The sequence below is a fragment of the Pelodiscus sinensis genome, chromosome 31 (genome assembly GCF_049634645.1).
Source record: "Pelodiscus sinensis isolate JC-2024 chromosome 31, ASM4963464v1, whole genome shotgun sequence".
Classification (NCBI taxonomy): Eukaryota; Metazoa; Chordata; order Testudines; family Trionychidae; genus Pelodiscus; species Pelodiscus sinensis.
Window position 1 is genome coordinate 6,719,679 of NC_134741.1, and position 12,894 is coordinate 6,732,572.

General features: G+C 47.5%; 1 non-coding gene across 1 annotated transcript; it reads left to right on the forward strand.

The window, feature by feature from the left end:
- The first annotated feature begins 914 nt into the window (after positions 1 to 914).
- Positions 915 to 1,130, forward strand: LOC142821675 (small nucleolar RNA U3). The gene has a single exon (XR_012898363.1). It is a non-coding gene; the product is annotated as a small nucleolar RNA U3 (small nucleolar RNA).
- The last annotated feature ends 11,764 nt before the right edge of the window (positions 1,131 to 12,894 follow it).

A 12,894-nucleotide genomic window follows, 5' to 3' on the forward strand; every position in this document is an offset into this window, starting at 1 on the left:
GCTTCCCTTCTTTGGTGAGACATTGATCAGGATGGCGTTTAATCCTGCTGTAAGGCAGGGGACTGGACTTTGTCTCTGAAGGTTCCTTGGGCTATATCTGCACTGGTGGGTTCTTGTGCAAGATCACATCCATGCTGGTGTGTGAGAGCTGTGCTTCTGTGCAAGAGCACCCATGGCAGTGTGGATGCTCTCTTGTGCAAGAAATGCCTGTCCTGAGCTCCTGCGCAAGAAGCCCTTTCTTACCACAAAGTAGGAATAAGAGATCCTCCGGAAAAGGGCTTTTTTCCGGAGGATCGGGGCCAGTGTAGACGCTCTTTTCCGGCTTTTCTAAAAGCCGGAAAAAAGCGGCGGACATTTTTGTTTAAATGCCGCGGGGGATATTTAAATCCCCCCGCGCATTTCCCTATTCTGACTTCTCTCATTTCCATAGCTATTACGGGTTATGTGGCCAGTGTAGACACAGCCAAAGTGTGACAAAAATAAATTACTTGAGTAAAGTACAAAAACTCCAAAAAGGTCTTCAGTAGTGTAATCAAGTATTTCTACTTAGTTACTTTCCACCTCTGCTCGGCAGGCAGGAGTTCCTGGACCCTTGCTGGTCCACAAACTGGCAGTTGGTTACCGCTGACTTAGAGGAGCCCCAGGAACTACAGTTTCAGGAAGAATCAGCAAGAGATTGTGATTGGCTGCAAGGTGCTCCACATGCTAATCAGGAGGCATATGGCTGTAAACAGGGACATGGAGCATATTGTAATATACAGATTTTTAAATCTGGTGGAGTGTGTTTGAATGGGACAAGCACTTGGCTAAGATTATTTCTGTTCTTTAGTTTTCTAAGTGTTGTGTGAAAACATTCCCCATGAAGAGAAAGTGAATGCACATGAATGTGGTTGTGTACTGAGCCTAGCCCTGCTAACACTGTATTTTCAAGGATCATTTCTATAGTTAATAACTGGAGAAATGCAGCTGAAAGTGGTTGGTCTTGCTAACTATGAGAATGAGTAATAGTGTTCTTTTCTGAGTATTAAGTGAGCAAATAGTGTTACTTTAATGTATTTGCTGTCTGCTCTTGATGGTTGTTTCTTCTTTCCTGTTGGGAAGCTGGAGGAAGAGAGCACAGGGTGAGTGGTTGGCTACTGTTAAAAAGTTCAATATTAGTTTTGAAGTAGGGAGAAGCAGGGACTTCACTTTATCATCTTGTCCTGGCTTTTCTTTAATTCCTGGTTTTATTTGTACTGCTCTGGTCCTGATGCTGGGCTATGTCTACATTGGCATGATTTTATGCAAAAGCAAACATTTTTGCTGCAAAACTTACTGCCTGTCTACACTGACAAGGAGTTCTTGCACAAGGACACTGACGTTGTAATGTATGAAATCAGGGCTTCTTGCGCAAGAACTATGATGCTCCCGCTCAGGAATAAGCCCTCTTGCGCAACTGTTCTTGCGCAAGAGGCTATGTAGACAGGCAACATGAATTTCTTGAGCAAGAAAGCCCTATGGTGAAAATGGCCATTAGGGCTTTCTTGCGCAAGAGAGCGTCTACACTGGCATGGATGCTCTTGCACAAAATCATGCCAGTGTAGACGTAGCCTAAGAGTTTCCTCCCATGAGGAGAATGAATTTTGTGTTGTGCACCAGTACTAAGATCATGTGGCTTGTTTGGATGTGCCACTGTGGCACCCAAGTTATTAATAAATATCTTATAAACCTTTACCTTTCCCCTCTGCTGCCATGTCTCCTCCCCTTGCTCCATCAGCTCCCCTGGTGCCTGCTGCCTCCAACCCCCCACCCTCCTCTGCCCTCCTGACTCCTGCCCTTCTCACTGCCCTCAGCCTTCCTGAGACATGCCCCCCTCCACCAGCCCTTCTCTCTCCCCTGTGCCCACTCCTCCAGTAGCCCCACTCTGATCAGGTGAGCTACCCCTCCTCATCCCCTCATCTAACACCTCCCTCTTCATACTTGCCCTGCCTCTCTCCTCTGGTTCTGGCCTCTCCCCTGCAGGTGTCTGCCTTTCTGCTTCACCTCCAGAATCCCCTGACACCTGCACCTTCCCTTAGCCCTGGACCTTCCTGGTGCCTTCCCTTTCCCCTCTTTTTTCCTGATGCCCACCCCCTCACCACTCTCTGCCCCATTCCCCTCCTGCCCCTCTGTGCCCTCACACATGCCTTGCATCATCCCCACCTTTCTCATGCCCACCACTTCCTTTAAGCCTTCTCCCCAGCACCTCCCCCTCCAGTTCCCAATGCCCTCTCCTCTCCTCTCCCAACATCACCCTGTCCCCCCCAATGACACCTCCCCTCCTGCCCTTTTCCTTATTGTCTGCACTTGCCCCCCCACCACATTAATCTCTCCTGCACCCCAACCCCTTGGTGTCTTCCCCTTTCTTCTCCTGACCTGCCCCCTCCCATCTGCACAAGCCCCTTCCTCTCCCACCCCTCGCCTCGCCTCACCTCGCCTACCTTTTGCCTTCCCGTTTGCAGGGCTGGAGTCTGCTGCGATTGGGCCCCAGAAGTCCCCACAGCCTGGGCTCCAGACCACGTGCCAGAGCCAGGCCGCTCAGTGCTCACAGCCCCAGCCCATCACAAGATGACAGTCCCACCTCTAGCGAGGCTCTACGCCCCTGCGCCTTGCTCGGCGCATCTCCTGCCAAGGCGCGGCTTGGCTGTTTTTAAAAATGGCACTGCAACGCCAAGCCACGCGTGACCCCGCCACCTCCGGCTCAGCGTGTGTGACCCCACCCCCAGCACAGCCCCAGCTCCTCCCAACACTGCCGCCCAGGCTGTTAAGTCTCGGCTTGACAAAGCCCTGGCCGGGTTGATTTAGTTGGAATTGGTCCTGCCTAGAGCAGGGGGCTGGACTTGACCTTCTGAGGTCTCTTCCAGTTCTATGATTCTATGACAACTCTCCTTCCCCAGCCGGGGTCAGCTTGCCGGCCTTCTCGCCGGAATCCCTAGGCCCGGTGGGGTCTTCTGGTGGGGCCGTAAGAGCCAGCAGCACCCCTACTGGCTCTGGTGCAGCACGCATGCGTATGCTTCCCCTCCATGCCGGGCCGGCAGAGTGGTGCCCCAGAAAGTGTGGTGCCCTACGTGACTGCATACTCCACGTATGCCTAAATATGACCCTGGCAACAACCTTTGCACTAAAGAGTATTTGCACAAGATCATGCAAATGTAGAGGTAGCCCTGATGTCTTCCTGCTGTTCTCCCACCTGCTTCTGAGTCTTTTTCCATGTGCTTCTCACACTGGAAGTAGCCAGCCTCTTGGATCTGCCTCATGGTTTGTCTCCCATCTGTTTCCTATTGGCCCTGGGGGAGGCAGAGACTAGCCGCAGCCCAGTGTTAATTATCCCTTGGGTTAGTGTCTTTCTCCCATAACATGTAGCTAAGATATTTGTTAGTAAGTGGCAGGCGCCAGGGGAGCTCACCCCCGAATAGACTCACATGACCTCATATTGGATCACAAGACAAAATTCACCCTGCTCCTGGAACAGGAACACTGACTAGCAGTGAGGCCCCTGCCAGGTACAACCAATCAGTGAGAGCTGAGTGAAGTGGGGGAGGCAGGACCAGGGGGAGAAGGCTCCATGACTGTGTCAGAGGGAGGCTCTGCCCTGGCCAGTGGGGAATCGTTGCCTCTCCGAGGGGCCCAGGCCTGGTGGGTCATTTCCCCAGGTTACTGAGTGGGGGCTGGAGCCAGTTCTGTGTTGTCTCCTTCAACAACCAAACTGAACCAATGGATCTTGTGCCAACCTGACCCTGCGCTGGGCTAGTGCTGTGTGTGCCACAGAGCTTCCTGCAGGGCTGCCCACATGGGAGAGGGGAGGGGCAGTTTGAGTCACCCAACTCTTCCCCTTCTCAAGGGCTTGTGAAAATGGCAGGTGCTGTCTTGGCAGTGAGGGAGAGGTGGGAAAGGGGCCCTGAGCGAACCTCTTGGGTCACACCTGCTGTAACAATGAGGTAAGATGAATGAGTAGGTGGTAGTCATGTGAAAACTGAGGTTGGTTTCCCTGACTGGGAATGGAACCAAGCCCGCCAGTGAAAGTGTTGAATCCTAGCCACTAGACCATCAGGGACACATTAATAGATATTTTTCCAGTTTCTGTCCCCTTCATGACATGCCCACAGGGGATAAGAACAGAAACCAAAGAGAACATCAGAACAGCCAGACTGGGCCATGCCAGTTGCCCAACTAGCCCAGGATCCTGTCTCATGACAGCAGCCGATTTCATTGCCCAGTGGGAATCCACAGGACAGACAATTGTTAAATGATCCCTCCTGTCACCAATTCCTAGGTTCTAGAACACACCAGCTAGGGACACCTTCCCTGTCCATCCTGGTTAAATGCCATTGATTGACCTTTCCTGCATTAAATTATCCAGTTCTGTTTTGGACCTTCTTGTAGATTTCACCTTTTCAACATCCTCTGGCAAGGAGTTCCACTGGGCGCAAAAATGCTTCCTTTGGGTTTATTTTTAATTTGGTTACTTACCAGTTTCATTCTGTCACCCGGGATGTTGAGTAGAAGAAAAAAATTCTTATTTGCTTTCTGCAACCCTGTCATCATTACATAAAACTCTGTCCCATCGCCCCTGAGTCGTCCCTTTCCCAAGCTGAGAAGAAGTTCCATGAACTCCTGGGAGCAGCTGTTCCAAAGAAGAGGCATTTCCCGTGGAGAAGATGGCCAAGCCCAATCCCCTACACAGAGCCCCAGAAAATACCAATGGACACTGGGCACTTGTAAAGCTCCCTCTCCAGCAGCGCTACCGAATGGATCCGGCTGGCCATCAGGCTGACTAATGCCATCAACAGACGTGTCCCCGTGAGACTTCTCAGCCCAAGTGCAGAGACTGTAGAGTCTCCCGCTACCAGCCCAGTGGCAGAGGGGCAGCGCCCTGAGGAGGCGGGTCCCGAGGCAGCAGAGACCTTTGAAGGGAGCGGAGATGTAAGATCAGAAGGAAGGAGAACAAGTCACCTCTTCTCAGGTGAGATGTGGTGGGAAACTACCAGATCCGGTGCAAGCGAAGCTCCAAGGCTGGTTCCTGCCTGGTGGCTCCTTGCAGGGCCTGGCTTGAGAAGCGCCAAGGAGCCGTGTGTGGCCAGGAGAAAGGGTGCAGAAGGAACATGGAATAAGGAGCAGGGCGGGGGAGCAGGAACAAGGGAAGGTGTAAAAGGAAGCTGGGGGTGCTCGGTGGGAAGAAAGCGAGGGGAACAGGGTGGCTGGGGTCTGGGCATGAGGTGGGACATTATGTAGTTTTCTGTCCCTGTGCGGCAAAAGCACCAGCCACACTGCCCCAAAGGTGAACAGCCACAGTCGTGGCACTGCCAGTGTGGGCCCTGGACTGTGTGGCTGCAATGACCTGGTCTCAGGTAAGGCATCACTGAGAAGTCTCAGCCCCAGCCCTGCCTCCTCCAATTTCAGCCTAACCTGTTTATCTGTCTCCCACATGCTCCTGAAAGCCAGCACACTTGCAGCCCAGCCCTACACCAGAGGGCAGACGCTGGAATTGCCTTGTGGGTACCCAGGGGAACCGCAGTAAGAGAAGACCCTGTGTTTCTGCCTCACTTTGAGCCAGGGACCTTTTGCGTGTTAGGCAAATGTGATAACCCCTACACCACAGAAACACACTTCACAGTAATTTCTGCTGTTGCACTTAAACTTGGGCAAATATTCGGTTGCTAACCCTTTGGCCAACAGAGATTGCTGCAGGGCAAAGGAATTATCTGTTGTCAGTTTTGTGGCCTCAAGAAGGGACCAATGGAAGGAGGCCGGGCCCCAGCCTGGGGACTCCAACCTAAACCCTGAGAGGCTGCTGTGCCTGGCACTGGCAAGGCAGGGCTCTGACTGCAATTGCTGGGACAGGTGAGCCAGCGCCAAGTGCCCTTGTGATTCCCAGGGGGTGTCAGTGCCCAAAGATCCTGTAAGTGCAACCTCTGCAGCTCCTGCAACTGTGGCTGGACTCTGCACTCCTGGCTTCCCTCCTGCTGCTTCATCTCTCTGGCTACGACTACACGGCACATTTATTTTGGAATAAGCTGTTCTTGAATAGTGATTCCAAAATAGTTTATTTCAAACTAGCAGGTCTACACTGCAGGGAAACCTCAGAATAGTCCGAGGCAGGCTCCCCAGTGTAGACGAGCTATCCCGATTTAAAGCCTCAGGAAGAATAACTTAGAATGGCCCCGTGGAGGGGCTAGTTCAAACTAGCAGCAGTGGCACAGCTACACAGGCCTTTTTAAAAAATAGCTAATTTGGAACAGGTGTTATTCTTTGTAGAGTGAGGTTTGCAGAAGTCGGAATAAGCCGTCTGTTACTTCAGAATTATTTCATAATAACGGAATTGCTGTGTAGACTCTTGCATTGTTGTTGTGGAATAACGGCCATTGTTCCAAAAGAACTTTTGTGTGTGGACAGAACCTGCACAACCCAAGAAATGTGATTAATGGCTTGTACCCACAATCTTTCTGTCAATTGCAGTGGAGGGCTCTGAAGACATAGACCCAAGGCAACCACCTTTGTTGCCTTCTGCTAAGGCTAAGCCAGAAATGAAATAATCACTCATTCAAGCTGGAGTTGAACCAGCAATCTAAGGATTGCTTGCCAAGCACACACTACAGTCTTCTGCTCTGCCAGCTGAGCTATCAAAAGGTGTTTGACTAATGGTGGCTGGTCCAGGTTGTCTCTTCTACAAGTCTCGGGGCACCTGCTCCCTCAAGTATATGGCATTGCTGATGAGGGGCAGAGGAGCACAGGTGCTGTCACAGGTACTTCACATGCAGACGGACCCCTTGAGTGAAACCTGAGCTAGATCCATCCATTTCACAGCAAAAGGAAGAAAGTTGGGTTCTTCTCATGTGTCTTCTTTGTTCCAGAGTCTCTAGGGGTGCGGTCAGGGCAGGTCCACAAAAAAACAAACCACTTGAATGAACCTCAGTCTACAAACACACAGAAACACCCCTGAGGGTTTCCTTGCCTCTACTTAAATGTTGACAAAAAATTTCTTGCTAACTCCTTGGCCAACTCAGATTGCTGTGGGGTTAAAAAATTCTCTCTCCTTAATTCTGTGCCTTCAGGAAAGGAGCAAATTGAGGAAGGCCAGGTCCCCTCCTGGGGACTTCAACCCAAACCCTAGGACCAAGGAATTTACAAGCCAGATGATCAGTGTTTGCTGCACTTCTCCTTCCCCTCAACTATGCCAAACCTCAAAGGCAACTCTACAGTCCCAGTGGCTGGGGGAGATGTGCATGTTAGAGCCTCTGCCTACCGAGCTGTAGCCTTCTGTGCCCAGGGAGCCAGACACTGCCAGGCCTGGAGGGAAATGGGGATTGGAGGCACTTTGGGAGTCAATGATGTTGTCTGGGACCATAGAATAGAACAGTTTCACCAAAGTTCCTGAGGAGGACACCATGGCTCAGTTGGCTAAAGCACCTGTCTAGTAAACAAAAGATTCTAGGTTCAACTCCAAGTGGTACCTTGTGATGCCCTTTTCTCACATTTTCCTATGTGTTTCTGGGTCACAGAAGAGGCCTCCCCTGGCCACGGGTAGAACTGCTGGTTCAGAAAAAGGCTAAATGGGAAGGAGTGTTGGAGAGAAGGAAACCACTACTGCAGAGAGAAACATGCCTGAGAGAAGTGTTGGCCTCAGAAAGCCGCAAACAGTTGCCAAAGTAGCGCATTTGGGAGCATGTTAAACTGAAAATTTGAAGGTCCCTGGCTCAATCCCTGGCTTTGGCAGGAGCCTTTCTCAATATGGCTGAGTCTATTTTGGCATCTCTCCATCTCTGGTAAGCAAACATCTTGGCTATGTCTACACTTTTGGGTTCTTGCGTAAGAGGTTTTGTGCAAGAACATGTCCACACTGCCATGTGTGAGCTGTGCTTTTGTGCAAGAGCATCCATGGTGGTGTGCATGCTCTCTTGTGCAAGAACTTTCCTATGGCCATTTTAGCCATAGGGCTTTCTTGCGCAAGAAACCCCTGCCGAGCGTCCACACTGCCCTCTTGTGCAAGAGCCCCTGTGCAAGAGGGCTTACACCTGTTAAAAAAGAGCGTAGCTCTTGCACTAGAAGCCCTCTCTTACCACGCCGTACTGTAAATCTTCTTCCGCAAGAGCGGGCGGGCAGTGTGGATGTTCTGCAGATTCTTGCACAAGAACCTGCCAGTGTAGACATAGCTCTGCAATCAGAGTTCAAAGGCTGTATCAAGAGGCCAGGAATGACATCCTAAAGATGATGATATTTCAGGGTTAGAAACTGGAGAGGGGATTTCATGCCACCTCAGAAATTGTTGACACAGTAGAACAGGGCTCTTGGCTTCGGCTGCTCCCAGCTGTCGTGGAATAAACACATGCTAGCTTTAGGGTTCAAGGCAGACAAAACCACCTTAATAACCCAGCTGGGGAGGGGGTTGTCACAGACGACAGGGAGTCACCCCTTACCAATACAAGCCCCTTCCTCACACTCAAATGCCTGAGATATTTATACCTTCTTACAAAGTCACAGTGGAAATTTACAGAGAAAAGAAGAAGTAAGGCACTTTGTCCTTAAATAGTAACCTTTGCTTGACCAGATAACAAATAGCAAGCAGTGTGTTTTTTTGTTAGTTTGTTTAAGAGCATTGTGGTTTCTTGCTCAACTGACGCAGGACGCACTGCGTACGGTTCAGTCTTTGGCCAGGCTAGCGAGGCCTACCTCCACATTCCCCCCTTTGAGACTTTATAGTCTCACACTTTCATCAGTCCAAGAGTGCAGTAGACAAGCTGCAGACGTCCCTCTCATGACTCTTTATCTGAAGATCAATTACTGAATAGACAGTGCTGTCTTGTCACCTGCTTTTGCCTCTTACAATTGTCCTTTCACCAGCATTAGGCTTTGTATTTCTTTGTCAATGTCTTCTTCCTTTTGCTGCATTTCCAGATACATAGGTTGAATTTATCGTGACATTGTAGGGCTAAGTGCCTTTGCGGTGGTTATACATAATTTGGTTATTAAAACTTTAAGCAAGTGAATAACAATGATAATTACGCAAAAAAATTCTTACCCCCTATAATATCTATTGTAACAGTTTCTGTCCCCATGAGCTTATGTTGGCCGTGGCCCATTCCCACAATGACCAACTATGGAGGTTATTTACCTTTTGGGCAGTTTTTCTAATGCTTTTAATGATGCTGGTCAAGTTACCAGAATTGTTGGGAATATATGTACAGCATGGTCCTCCTTTAATTAAGGCACATACGCCTCCTTGTTCGGCTCGCAAATAATCTAATGCTAGTCGGTTTTTTAATGTCATTTCCTGATTTTGCTTAGCTTCTTCCATAATAAGTTCAAATCCTTGGGCTGTGTCATTTGCCACTGTTTCTAATGCAAGTGCTAACTGGTTTATTTGGGCCTCAAGTTTCAACGGTGCAGCGGGAGACAGGTTAATAAAAACTTTTTTTAAGTTTTTTTTTATCCAAGATGGAATTTGGAGCCCCCGCTTTTGTTCATGGGCCCACTGCTGGGGCAGTTCTTTTGTTCTAAATATTGTGTTGGGCATTAATAGAGCACTTTCAACTGCACACCAACGATGCCAATATTTTGGCAAGTTGGTATGGCCATGTGGCCCGCACAATAGGAGATGCCCTGGCTTAGTGTGTTTAACAGTTGTAAATCCTCTACGATCCCAGTGACTAGCATATTTCCCACAGAGCTGGCCTTAGCTTTTTGTACCAGTTATGTTTCAATCCCAACTCTGTGTTCCTCTAAGCAATGGACCAAGCAAATACCAATGATAGGGAACACTAGAGAGGTTTTTTGTGGTAGGGTCCCAAGGTAGAAACTCAGAATAAGTTTCATTGGTGATTTGGCAAGCGTTACAAGTGGTTCCATGAAAGGCCCTTTCCACTTATTCCATGGCAATGTAATTTACACAAGAGCCTTTGGTGAGGGACCTTGTCAAAGGCTTTCTGAAAATCTAAGTATACTATATCTACTGGATCCCCCTTGTCTGCATGTTTGTTAACCCCTTCAAAGAACTCTAATAGATTAGTAAGACATGATTTCCCTTTACCGAAACCATGTTGACTTTTGCCCAACCAATTATGTTCTTCTACTGTGCCTCACAATTTTATTCTTTACTATTGTTTCAACTAATTTGCCCGGTACTGAAGTTAGACTTACCAGTCTGTAATTGCCAGGATCGTCTCTAGAGCCCTTTTTAAATATTGGTGTCACATTAGCTACCTTCCAGTCATCAGGTACAGCAGCCGATTTAAAGGATGGGTTACAAACCACAGATAATAGTTCAGCAATTTCCCATTTGAGTTCTTTTAGAACCCTTGGATGAATGCCATCCAATCCCAGAGATTTGTTAACATTAAGTTTTTCTATTTGTTCCAAAACCTCTTCTAATGACACTTCAATCCGGGACAGTTCCTAAGATTCACAAAGGACGGTGCAGATTTGGGAATTTCTCTAACGTCCTCAGCTGTGAAGACTGAAGCAAAGAAATAATTTAGTTTCTCCACAATGGCTTTATGGTCCTTGATTGCTCCTTTTATATCTCGATCATCTAGGGGACCCACAGGCTTTTTAGGAGGTTTCCTGCTTCTAATGTACTTAAAAACATTCTGTTATTTCTTTTTGAGTTTTTGGCTAGCTGTTCCTCAAAATCTTTTTTTGCTTTTCTTATTACACTTTTACACTTGATTTGACAGTGTTTATGTTCCTTTCTATTTCTCTCACTAGGATTGGACTTCCACTTCTTAAAAGATGCCTTTTTGTCCGTCACTGCTTCTTTTACATGGTGGTTAAGCCACAGTGACTCTTTTTTAGGTCTCTTGCTATGTTTTTTAATTTGGGGTATACATTTAAGTTGGGCCTCTATTATGGTGTCTTTAACAAGTTTCCATGCAGCTTGCAGGGATTTGGCTCTAGTCACTGTGCCTTTTAATTTCTGTTTAACTAACCTCCTCATTTTTGTGTAATTCCCCTTTTTGAAATTAAATGCCAGGGTGCTGGACTGCTGAGGTGTTCTTCCCACCACAGGAATGTTAAATGTTATTATGTTATGGTCACTATTCCCAAGCGGTCCTGTAATGGTTAACTTCTGGACCTGATCCTGCGCTCCACTAAGGACTAAATTGAGAATTGCCTCTCCCCTTCTGGGTTCCTGTATCAGCTGCTCCAAGAAGCAGTCATTTAAGACATTGAGAAATTTTATCTCTGGTTCTCTTCCTGAGGTGACATGTATCCAGTCAATATGGGGATAATTAAAATCCCCCATTATTATAGACTTTTTTATTTTGGTAGCCTCTCTAATCTCCCTCAGCATTTCAATGTCAGTATCGCTGTCCTGGTCAAGTGGTCGATAACATATCCCTACTGCTAATTTCTTATTATTGGAGCATGGAATTACTATCCATAGCGATTCTATTGAACCTATTGCTTCATTTAATATTTTTATTTCATTTGATTCTACATTATCTTTCACATACAGTGCCACTCCACCATCCACCTGGCCTGCTCTATCCTTCCAATATATTTTATACCCCGGTATGATTGTGTCCCACAGATTTTCCTCATCCCACCAGGTTTCACTGATGCCTATTATGTGAATCTCCTCCTTTAATACGAGGTACTCTAGTTCACCCATCTTATTAGTCAGACTCCTAGCTTTTGTGTAGAAGCACTTTAAAAATTTGCCACTACTTATTTGTCTGCCCTTCCCTGATGCATTGGATTCCTTTATATGCAGTTGCTTGTCTACTCTGGCCCATGGTTTGTCCTCTCCCCTCCTCTCTTTCTGACTACAGCTTAGAGAATCTCTATCAACGGATTCTCCTCTAAAAGAAGTCTCCATCTGATTTACGTGCATCTCCACACCAATCGGCTTTCCCTCATCTCTTAGTTTAAAAACTGTTCTACGGCCTTTTTAAAGTTTAGTGCCAGAAGTCTGGTTCCACCCTGGTTTAGGTGGAGCCCATCCTTCCTGTATAGGCTCCCCCTCTCCCAAAAGTGTCCCCAGTTCCTAATAAATCCAAACCCCTCTTCCCTACACCATCGTCTCATCCCCGCATTGAGACTTTGAAGCTCTGCCTCCCTACCTGGCCCTGCGTGTGGAGTATATATATATATATATATATATATATATATATATATATATATATATATCCAATAACAAACTCCTATAACTCCCCAAATCATGAAAACGACAGATCTTGTACCAAACAATTCAATCGTGGGGATTATTAAATTCTCTTTCCTTCGTGATCTTAAGTTATATCGTGGAGACTCTGTTTCTGTAGAATGTATAACTGATTGCTCTGCAATTGGAGGTGCAGTAGCTGAGAACGGATGTAGATCAGCCAGGGGAGGTTCCTTTTTGCAGTGCTATGCATGTACCCAGCTCTGGAGTCCTTCACATTTTACAGCAGTGTGAGTGGGACTTGGTAAGACCCTTTCCAGTGAGGTTGGAGGGCATTATTCTGCTGGTGTGCCTTGATGTAAACCCAGACTCCAGGCTTTAAAGGATGACATGGCTCTGATGCAGGTTCAAGAAGGGCTTTCTTGGCCTGAGTGTGAATAGACCCTACACATTTCATTAAGGCTTTACAGTAACTTAACATAACATCATCTATTATATGTAGATCAAATTGATGCGGTGCTCTAGGCAGGGTGTGTAATAATCTCATAGGTCTATCGATTAACATTTTGTGGGGAGATAACCCATGTTTCCTATTCCCTGTACCTCAATATACATTAAGGCCAAAGGTAATGCATCTGGCCAATTACGGTCAGAGTCCTCACAGATTTTAGCTAATTTGGTCTTTAGGGCAGAGTTTTTTCTTTCTACCGCTCCACTGGACTGTGGATGGTATGCACAGTGTAAATGCTGTTGGATTCCTAGAGCAGCACATACCT